This window comes from Alexandromys fortis, unplaced genomic scaffold (assembly GCF_014885135.2).
Source record: "Alexandromys fortis isolate MF-2015 unplaced genomic scaffold, M_Fortis_MF-2015_v1.1 scaffold_231, whole genome shotgun sequence".
NCBI classification, from domain to species: domain Eukaryota; kingdom Metazoa; phylum Chordata; class Mammalia; order Rodentia; family Cricetidae; genus Alexandromys; species Alexandromys fortis.
Genome location: NW_026068613.1, coordinates 1,400,963 through 1,413,239, shown reverse-complemented (window position 1 = coordinate 1,413,239; position 12,277 = coordinate 1,400,963).

Genomic DNA, 12,277 nt, shown 5'->3' with positions numbered 1-12,277 from the left:
AACCTAACTAATATGACATCAGCATAACTATTATAGATGATTATTAACCTATATTTCTTAATTATATATTATATTTTTAAATAAGCTGTACAAACATAATACCTTAATTAAGAGAATAAATATACATATAACAAAACTGACCTTAAATTTGTATCAATAAACCAATATCCATTCCAATGCAAAGTATTCATATATATAGCATATCCCTCTTTAAATGCAAACAAGCTGTTATAAACAATAATTGGGAATTTGGGTGAAGTTCTCACAAAACTGTTTCCTGATTTTTGGGTGGCAAAGTATTTTTTTGGGGGGATACATGGAGACCTCTCAGGGGGTTCTTGGTTCATCAAATCAAACTAGTCCGGAAGGAATCCACAGGTTCTCTGTGGAAAAAAAAAAAAAACAGAACCTCTTTTCCAAAGCAATATATACTTAGACCCAAATTATGAAATCAAGAGACCTTTAAAATATATATGTTGGTTTTATTTAGCTGTCCATCCAATGAAATGTCTTCCTGTACTTAGCTCATTCATAGTCAATTTTTTTAAAAAAACACAATATTACACATAATCCAGATTATCTGTGTATTTTTCATCTTGATGTAGCTTATTTTCCCTTATTCTTTAATCTATAATTATCTGTACTCTGTCTCTTTAAAGACTTTACTTTTTTAAGACCTTTTTTTCTTTTTATAACTGTCAATATTATTTTTCTTCTCTCTCTGAAGCCTATGTAAATTTTCCAACACGGTGACACATTCTTCTTCATCAGAATCTGTCTTTATTGTGTATCTGTAATTATTTTTTTTGAATAGGAACACTATTTTTTTCTTTTAAATGATAAGAAGGCATGGCTATAACTAACTCCATGGCCCTGCCTTTTGGAACTGCCCAGTCTAACATGGTGGAGGCTTGTTCACGGCCTTTGAGAGCCATGCTCAAACCTATTTTCAGGCACACAGAAGGTCTATGTTGCCATGAAGCAAGTTGTAGCACTCTACTCACAAACCCCACTTAAATGCTCCATAGCTGGACCTCCTCCAAAGAATGAGAGCCATTTGGATTGGTAAACAAGGAAGCCACCATTTTTAAAGATGCTGAGCATTTTTTGTTTTGCTTTGTTTTTGGTTTTGCTGCTAATGCTGAATTAAGAAAACCTCTTTAAAGGAGTTGCATCTTTGTTTGCTGCCAGCGAACAGAGCAAGAAGCTGATTATATTCTGCTTTTGTATGTGTCTAGAATTCCTTCCCAAACTCTCTCAGGTTTTAAGTGGATTTAGTTGGCTATCTTGGCATCAAAATTTTGCGGGTTCATTTTCCAGCCACTCAGACTGCCAAAATAAACACAAAGAAATCTGTATTAATTAAAACACTGCTTGGCCCATCACTTAGATATATTGCTAGTTAGCTATTTTATCTTAAACTAACCCAATTCCATTAATCTGTATATCACCACACAGTTATAACCTACTGGTAAGATTCCATCTGGTGTCTGACATCTATCAGCTGCAGCTATTGAAACAGAAATATTTCTATTGTGAATATCTTTTTATAGGCATTGTATTAACCCAACAGTTATATGTTCTGTTATATATAAAGTTTATTCTTAAAAATGTAAAATTTCATAAATCAGGAAGAGGGTCATGTGGAATGTGTGACTGTATTATCAAAATGAAAATTCTAGACTACTGTTCAAAGCAACTGCATTTTCTTCTCACTAGCACTAGTCCCACACAAAGCAGTCTCTTTTCAGTATCAGAAAATTGATTTTTTTCATTTCATTTCATTTTCTAAGCTAACCCTTTAGAGTTATTAGGACAATGATGAGTCATGCAGACAGAGTTATACAGGTTTTTGTAGCAGAGTTCTTTATCCAATCAGTGCACTGCCCTCCGATTAGGGACCTGTCTCCCCTTGAGCTGGGCTGAGTCAACTAATGGAAATCATCTTCTAGTGTCCTAATTTTGCTGTCTTTTTGAAAAGTGGCATTCTGCTCCTATGAGTCAGCTTAATATGTGGGGCTTCTGTCAAGTATGTTCCCAAAAGAAAATGCTTCTGTCCGTGTGCAGACAAAATGAGGATTCTAAGGTTGCAGGGCTAAAGCCTATCCTGTGATTAACAGGGTCTTGAAGTTATTCTACAGAATCATTTGTGACAGGCCTCCCAAGCCTTTCTGATAAGGGCTGACCTATATAAAGCTTAGCATTGCTACAAAATTACCCTGCTAGAGCTGGAAGAAATAAACACTGTATGTTTTGTAATGAAATGGTTTCCAATGAGAATCTTTCAAATGCAGGTCCTAGATTCTTTGTTCCCAGTTTTTCACTGAAGTACCTGAACAGGCAGACAAGGATGCCCTGATGAAGGGAGAGCACAGGTGAGTCTTCCTGCACATTTAGAGACTCTTATTTTCTACTTCCTAGGCATGTGATCTTCAGTATGAAATCGCTAGGTTTTCACCATGATTAGTTTTCTGTTTGTTTTTCTTTTTTCCTTTGATGTCTTTGTTATTGTTATTATTGTTATTTTCTTTTTTAATTTATTTATTTCTTTATTAATTAATTAAAGATTTCTGTCTCTTCCCCACCGCCGCCTCCCCTTTCCCTCCCCCTCCCCCAATCAAGTCCCTCTCCCTCATCAGCCCAAAGAGCAATCAGGGTTCCCTGCCCTGTGGGAAGTCCAAGGACCACCCACCTCCTTTAAAGCAGGATCTCACTGTGTACCCCACAATGGCTTTGAAATCAAGTCAATACAGAGTCAACATAGAATCTTATAATTACAGCTCTAACCTACCATGCCTACTAACCAAAACATGGTGTGTGTGTGTGTGTGTGTGTGTGTGTGTGTGTGTGTGTGTGTGTTGTGTGAGAGAGAGAGAGAGAGAGAGAGAGAGAGAGAGAGAGAGAGAGAGAGAGAGAGAGAGGAGAGCGTTATGGCTTTCAGGAGTCAGTTCTGTCCTTCTACCATGTGAAGGCAGGACCTCTCTTGATGTTTTACTGCTGGGCTGTATACTCCAGGTTTACTATCCATGGACTTCCAGGTAATTATACTCTCTCTTCCTCCCATATCACCTCCATAGGCTGAGGAAGGTAAACTGGTAAACTGTCTGGTTTCCTTTAGCTGTTAAGATTCCTATTATCTGTATGATGTGGATGTTGATATCTTTTACCTTGTTTCCTACTATGCTATTTTCTCTCCCTTCATTTATTTGTGGTGGTCTTTATAATTCTGCACACAGATTTTTATTTGTATTTGTATATTATTTTCAATGATTTCACAGCAAATAGCTACTTCTTTATGCATGAAATATTTTATTGTATAGATTCTTGTATAGTTATATCTTAGTCAACTTCTTTAAAGATTTTTCTTATTTGAGATCATTATGTTCCTCAGCATTTAATTTTTGTGTTGTAATCATCTATAATCATTATCAACAGAAAAGGTAACAGGGATAATGGTACAATTCAATGAATTGGGATAATTATATTTACCAAAGAACCTAACTTACCCATTTATCCCAGAGCAGAGAGAAAGCTTGGCTCATGGGCCAAATCTAACTCAAAGCAAATTTCATATTATTCATGAGCAAATATTTATTTATGTTTCAAATGCTTTAAGAATAAAAAGCAAACATTAATTCAAATATTAGTGTCTAGAAATAGAATTTTACTCAACACACTCACACACATTATTGCAATATCACTTGAAGCCATTACCTCTAAAGGTTGACAACTGACTGATTGCAACAGAGACTTTGTGATCTATACAACCTAAAGTATTCTCTAACTGGCTCTTTATGGAATATTGTGAGCTAATTCCTGGCATGCACCTCTCTGTTTTTTTTTCTAACTATATGTAATTAGAAACAATAATTGTGAATGCTGTTTTAATAAATTCACTTCAAAAATATTTTGCATCAAACAAAATGTACAAATTGTTCTTCTGATTAAACTAAGCCCTAATAAATACTTTTAAAGAGAAAAACGCCATGTGTTTAAAATGCACTTAATATCCCTCTATTACATAATTTTAGTAGCTGGCCAGATATATCTTAAACATGCTCCAAAATGTGCATTAATTTATACTTGTAGAAAAGTCATCTAACACTAAGATTATTTTCTATTAAACCATTAACTTTGTCAAGGAAGCTATTGCATTCCATATCCACAAGAAGCAGAGAGTAAAGCAAGGGTAAAGCAATTGATGCACCAGTGATCATGTGACTAGGATCTGCAGCTAGCTGCTGCTGCCTAGCAACACAAAGAGCACTGTGACATTATTATCCCAGGATGATAAAATTTCTACTAAGTGAAAATTACCTTTGAAGCATATAAAAATCAAATCATCAGAGAACCTCTCTAATGTGTAAGATTCATCTGACAGATGAGAAAGTCAATGGCATTTATCATCTGTCATTTTCATATGTTTTCTTTTAAGAATGCAATGACAACTGACGAGTTTGTATCTTTATTCATGCAGCACAATGATTATATACTCTCATGCATAATACTTGAGAGGTATCACTGCTCTAAAATCTTGCCACTATTTGTGTTTTCATCTTCCAGGGAAATACACAATGGTATCTCCTTGTGATGAAAAATATCCTTTCCTTGTGAATACTGATGCACAGAATAGCTTAATGCTTTGTTAATCCTTATATATTCTTTATCTAAAGAAGTATTTTATTCATTTCAGTTGTCTTATATAGTTTATTGTATTAACTGCTTGCATAAATGGCAAGATTACATTATAGGCACTTTTATTTGTACACATTCTATTTTTTCAGCCCATTTCACATTTTGTCCTTTAAAGATATCATTTGATGATTAGAAGTATTAAATCTTAACATTTCATGATTATTATTTTCCTTGTATTCTGCTTAATAAAAATTTGCATTGCTCCCAGACACTGTAATGTTCTCTCCTAATGTTTCTGTAATTGACTTTTATGTTTTGGTGGTGGTGGTGATGGTGATGTAGGTGTGTATATAGAAAAATGTCACAAAGTAGCCCCACACTCACTCAGAATTGAGTATAATAAAGGGTTATTTATTTATGGGTAGACTAACAGATCAATAGTACTCTGCACAAGAGGGGAACAGGAACCGAATCCAGCAACCAAAAAAGAGAGAGAGCAAATGACTGTGCAAGATACTACACCAAAGTGGACTGATATCTTAAAGGCTTTTGATTGAAGGAGTTCCAACAGCACCTCCCCCTATTGTCTAAATAAGAGAGTTCTAAACCCAATACAAAACTATACAAAATAAGAACAAATATCAAGTATAAAAATTAGAATTACAACAAGCATAAACAATATCAAGCAAGAAACATGCTAAATGATTAATTAATTATCATATCCTAAGGAGTCAAAGTCTTGTATTAGAAATGGCTTGGCTAATTTATGTGAGGAAAGTAACTATGACTGTCTAGTTCTCAACCCCATTGAAGACCTGAGAAAGAAAATAATATTACTTGAGTAAACAGGAAGTGCAATCAAGCAACTTCCAAAATGCACAATAAATGATAGCAACAACTGGCTACCTGGCAAAGTTTCATTTGCAACATTGGAGTAACCAACTTTGGCTAAAGCCTAAAGTAACTGACTGGCCATTTTCAGAGACAGGAAAATTTTCAAAATCATGGCAAGATTTGGCAGCCTTTTTCTTGTATCCTGCATGTCCTGTCTGGATACCATACATTTTGTCATTGACAACGGCATGGGCAGTTCTTTGCCCAAAGGCTAGTTTTGCTAAGAAGAAAACAAGTTCCAAGTGGAGTGTCTTCCATGCCCAACATTCTCTCAGGAATATACCAGGGCTGCCAGGAGCAATCATGTTTCACAGAATGCCAATATGGGCAACTACATCCACATAAAACCTGCGAGAGCTTGAGAAGTAATTCTAGGCACAAAAGAACAAAGTGAATCATGGCTTCTTGGTAGCAGCATTTTCTTGGTTGGGCTCTTTTTGCTAGAGGCTAGTGCTTCTCATTAAGGCTGATCTATTGAAAGCTCACCAAGGCCAGCTGGACTGTGACTGAAAAAGCATGGGATAAAACCGGACTCTCTGATCATGGCGAACAATGAGGGCTGATGAGAAGCTAAAGACAATGGCAATGGGTTTTGATCCTACTTCATGTTCCGGCTTGGTGGGAGCCTAGCCAGTTTGGATGTTCACCTTCCTAGACATGGACGGAGGGGGGAGGACCTTGGACTTTCCACAGGGCAGGGAACCCTGACTGCTCTTTGGACTGGAGAGGCAGGGCAATAGGAGTGGGGGGAGGGGAAGAAGGGTGGGAGGAGGGGGAGGGAAATGGGAGGCTGGGAGGAGGCGGAAACTTTTTTTTTCCTTTTTTCAATAAAAAAAAAAGAGAGAGAGAGGCTTTCTGATTCAGCTTCAGCTGCAAAAAAGTTTTTCAGCTCTCTTAAGGGGCACCACCACAAAACACTTAAATGATGTTTATTAATAGGTGACAGCATGTTTCTTGGTTGCGGCAGGAACCTTGAAGCTTCATAGAATTGTGGCAGTAAACAAGGCTCTAAGCAGTACCTCTGCTATGAAGGTAGACTCTCAGAAATCTAAGAAAAGGGGTGGATCTAGCCATCAAAGCCACAGCTTTAATCCTAGTCATATTGCTTAGCAAGTTAGAGACTCATGTGGTCAGAAAAAGAGAGATATACAGAAAAGATGGATTCAGACAAAAATAACCTTTAAATATTTTACAGTGTGTTTCAAAATATATGTAGGCATGGGAGAGTTTCATTGGCCTACTGAAGGGCAGAAGAAAGCAAGACAAATATTCTAAGCAGATAGAAAAGAAAAGAATAATGAGTCAGACTGCCTAAGGACACATATGCTGGAACTGTACCCTGTAACCCACAGCCTAGTGGTGATAAACAGAGTAATACAAATGGGTTAATTTAAAATACAGAAATAATCAACACTCTTCACAATAGCCACAAATAGCATAAAATATCTTGGAGTAACTCTAACTAAAGAAGTGGAAGAATTGTATGACAAGAACTTTAAATCTTTGAAGAAAGAAATAGAAGAAGACATCATAAAGTGGAAAGACCTCCCTCGCTCTTGGGTAGACAGAATTAATATAGTAAAAATGGCAATTCTACCAAAAGCAATCACAGATTCAATGCAATTCCCATCTAAATCCTAGCAAAATTCTTCAAAGACCTTGAAAGAGCAGTACTCAACTTCATTTGGAAAAGCAAAAAACCCAGGATAGCAGGATAACCAAAACAATCCTGTACAATAAAAGAACTTCTGGAGGCATCACAATCCCTGACTTCAAACTCTACTATAGAGCTACAGTATTGAAAACAGCCTGGTACTGGCATAAGAACAGACAGGAGGACCAATGGAACTGAATAGAAGGTCCGGATATTAATCCACACATCTTGGAATACATGATATTTGATAAAGAAGAAAAAATATCAAATGGAAAAATGAAAGCATATTTAATAAGTGGTGTTAGCATAACTAGATATCAACATGTAGAAAAATGAAAATAGACCCATATCTATCACCATGCACAAAACTCAAGTACAAATGAATCAAAGACCTCAACTTAAATCCAGCCACACTGAACCTTATAGAAGAGAAAGTGGGAAATACACTTGAACACATTGGCACAGGGAACCACTTCCTAAATAAAACTCCAGCAAAATAGACACTGGGAGAAACAATTAATAAATGGGACCTCCTGAAACTGAAAAGCTTCTGTAAAACAAAGGACACAGTCAAAAGACAAAACGACAGCCTTCAGAATGGTAAAAAGATCTTCACTAACCCCACATCAGACAAAGGTCTGATTTCCAAAATATACAAAGAACTCAAGAAATTGGACATCAAAAGATCATATAATCCAATAAAAAATGGAGTACAGGCCTAAACAGAGAACTCTCAACAGAGGAATCCAAAATGGCTGAAAGAATCTACTCTTAAGGAAGGAAATGTTCAGCATCCTTAGTCACCAGAAAAATGCAAATCAAAACAACTCTAAGATTCCATCTTACACCTGTAAGAATGACCAAGATTAAAAACACTGCTGACAACTTATGCTGGAGAGGTTGTGGGGAAAAGGGAACACTTCTGCATTGCTGGTGGGAATGCAAACTGGTATAGCCTCTTTGGATGTCAGTGTGGTAATTTCTCAGAAAATTGGGAAACAAGTACCCAAGACCCAGTAATACCACTTTTGGGTATATATCCTAAAGATGTTTAATCGTGCCGCAAGAATATGTGCTCAACCATGTTCATAGCAGCTTTGTTTGTCATAGTCAGAACCTGGAAACAACCTGAATGCCCCTCGATCAAAGAATGGATCAGAAAAATGTGGTACATTTACACAATGGAATAATACACAGCCTAAAAAATAATGACAGCTTTCATTTTGCAGAAAATGGATGGAACTAGAAAATATCATTTTGAGTGAAGTAACCCAGACACAGAAAGACAATTATCACATGTTCTCACTTGTAAGTGGTTTTTAAACATAAAGCAAAGAAAGCCAGCCTACAAACCACAATCCCAGAGAACTTAGACAACAATGAGGATACTAAGAGAGACTTACATAGATATAATCTACTTGGGAAGTAGAAAATATAAGAAGACAAGATCTCCTGAGTAAATTGGGAGCATGGGGACCTTGGGGGAGGATCGAAAGGAGGAGGGGAGAGGCAGGGAGGGGAGCAGAGAGCAATAACTATCAAAAAAAGAAAAGAAAGAAAGTCGAGGAAAGAACTGGCAAGAAAAAGAAATATGCTTAAGCTATTAGCCAAATTGTATTGTAATTAGTATAGTTTTGTGTGATTATTTCCAGTCTGGGTGGTTGGTAAATAAATGAACACTCTCCTACTATGTGTGTGTCTGTGCAATGTAAGAGAGTGGGGTTAGATTCTACTTTTATAGGGAGAATTTAGTTCAATCACTTCCAAGTATGGAAATGCCACTTCACACTATAGACATGGTGAACACCTTCCATTTGTATATTTCCTTTCATTTTTCTCAAGGTTGTTCTGGAATTTTCAGTGAAGAGGTTTTATTTATATATTTAGGAAAATGTTACTAAATAGTCTGTGATTTTATGCTGTTTGTTTTCTTTTCACACTGCTATGATGACATATTTAATCAAAGCAATTTAATAGGGAAAACCTTTTTCCATTTCATAGTTCAAGGGACAATCAATCATTGTGGGAGTCAAGTCAGCAGAAGCCCAAGAGAGCTGATAACAGGACAAGACTGCATCCATCACAAGAGACAGAGAGCAGCAAGTAAGTATACACTTATCCCCAGCTCCCTTCTCCACTGTACACAGTCAGGACAGTCACCCAGGAAAGGACTGGGTCACAGATAAGGTGATCTTTCCACATCAGTTGGTGTAACCAGGATAATCCCCCACAGGCATGACAAAAACCCTATTTCTCAGATTTTCTTAGAGTCTATCAAGTTGAAAAGTCACAGGTACCTTTATATTATACTTGATTTTATTTCTTATACAATATTATTACATATTTAGTTTTATACACAACTCTTGGTAAATTCATTAATTAATTTAAATGGATTTTGGAGAAATGACTTTCAATATTTCATGTGTAGAACAATGGTAACTGTAAATACATCAGGTTAATATTTATGCATGCTTTTCCTTTACTTTGGGGGGGGGTGAGGCAGAAGTCCTCTATGTATCCCTGACTGTCCTGAAGTTCCCTCTGTAGAACAGGCTGGCATTGAACTCAGAAATCTACATGCCTTTGCCTCACAAGTGTTGAAATTAAAGGTTTATGTCACCACCACCACGTGGATCCTTTATTCTTCATCAACTAGAAATTTCTGATAAAATATTGAATATGAGTAGAAGATTGTGTATGCTTGCTTTTTTCTGACACTCATAAAATACCTTCAATGTTACTATATTAAGCACGTAGTTAGCTGGAATTTTATATTCTTTCTTTAGTTGAAGAAACCCACCCTTTAGTTAGTTAGTGTGGGATCGTGATAAGGGAAATGATTTGGTAACTATGTGAACTGTGTCTATTAAAGCTCTTAGTGGTTTTTGCCTTTATACTCCATTGATATCAGTGTTTTTGATTATTTTTAAATATTAAATAGAACTTCCAGTATCTCATTGCATCTTATATCATAATGGAAAACAGTTTCTTCTGAGTATTGCTAGATTCAGTCAATGATATTTTGTTAAACTTTTACTTCTAAATGCATAAAGCAGGTCAACATACTGTGGTTGTTTGGGTAATATCCTTGTCTGTTTCTATGTCTAGCTGAGTTGTTTACCTAAATTCAACTTATTCTTGATTTTCTAACTTTAACCAGATTGATATTTGAATTTGAAGATTGTTGTTTCTTTTAATGACTAAAAGAATATATACCATTTAGAGTATGATATTATTTAAGTCTTACCTTCACTGTTCAAATTATTTATAAGAATGAATTCACCATTTACCACTATGTCTCTTTTGTAAAAAGAGTCATTATGGAAAATCATAGTGGTCAGTCCCAAGAAGCACCAAAGTTGGAAGAGAGTTAGAGAAACCATAGGAAAGCATGACTTCCTTAAAATACAAATTAGTTACTGCAAGCTTAGCACTTGCTGGAATCTTTGAAATTTCTCCTCACTTTTGCTGGGTTACACAGGACAGAGTGTTATAGTCAGGTATATACAGTAGACATATTCTCCAGTCTCTGTGGCTCTGCTCCAAAATGTCAGATATGTCTTATTTTTACGTGTATGTGTGTGAAGCAGCACAGAGAAGCTGTGTACATGGGGCAGAAGAAAATTCTGTATTCAATCATGTGAGCTTTGTAGTGAAAAATCTGATGAAACATTTGTAAGATATTCAGAAGCAGAAGTACACCTTGTGGTCTTGCATCAACATTATTTAAAAGGGCCACATGCCTGCCAAATTTATCCAAAATACCATTGTAATATCAATCAAATTTCTAATAGCTATGTTAGAGAATTCAATATCAGAGCTTTAGGAAATAGAGCTAGGTGAGGAAAACTAAACAGAATTCTGGGAAAAAGAAGGTGTAATCAGAGAGAAGCCATGGAGCCACTGCCATAGACAAATGTGCTGAAACTTTCCTGGTATGCCACAATCTCATGGTGATGCACGAATTGAAGGAGATGGGTTAAATTAAGATGTAAAAGCTAGCCAATAAGAAGGTAGTGCTAATAAGCCAAGCAGAGTTTTAAATGATACAGTTCTGTGTGATTTTTCAGTTCTGGACAGCCAGGACAAACAAGCAGACTCATCCAACAAATTGGCACCAATGTGGTAGACTAAATCCATATAAAACCTGAGAGGGCTTGGAAAGGAACTTTAGATACTAAAAAACAAATTTATTTTCCTGAATGGACTTTGCTTGCTGGGAGCATGCTGTGGCTTCTTTAAGAGAGGTTTTCCTGATTCAGTGATAGCAGGAAAAAAGTTGAGCTCTTTTGAAATGCTGGCTTTCTGGACTGTGCTACCAGCTCAACCTCTGGCTCTTTCATGAGGCTGAGCATTTAAATGGGGTTCTGTGAGTAGAGTGATACAACTTGTTTAATGACAACATAGACCTGCTGTGTGCAAGAAAGCAGGGCTGTGAGCATGGCTCGTGCTAGACAGACCTCTGCCTCACCATGCTGGACTGGGTGGAGCCAAAAAGCAAAGCAGCCTTAGAAGTGCTTAGCATTTTAAGAAGCACTCCTGGACAGTAAAAAAAAAAATGCAGATATGCAATAAGGAGAGATTCAGACATAAAATATCTCTAATTGAGATACACTGTGTTTTAAAAATGTATGTAGACTTGGAAAAGAGAAAAAAAAGTATATAGAGTAATAAAAGAACGTAAATGATTTAGAAAAAATAAAGTATTTAAAGAGACAGCATAAAACAGTCATAGATTAAAAGGAGTAAAAAAAATTAATATATGTAAAGATGGAAAGTTCACAGAGATTCTGGATTATGTATGTTATTGTGTTTTCTTTGAATTTTTTGATTGTGAAGGAGCTAAGTACAGAGAGACATTTCATTCATTGTATGTGCTGCTAAGCTAACCCAGTGTGTATATTATAAAGGTATCTTGACTTCAGAATTTGGGTCTGAGGATATGTTGCTTTAGAAAGAGGTTCTTCTTTTTTTTTTCCACAGAGGATGAGAACCTGTGGGTCACTTCCAGACTAATATGGTATGAAGGACTGAAACTCCCTGAAAGATTGCCATGAACACCCCCCAAAAATTACTTCACTCAAATGCTGACTG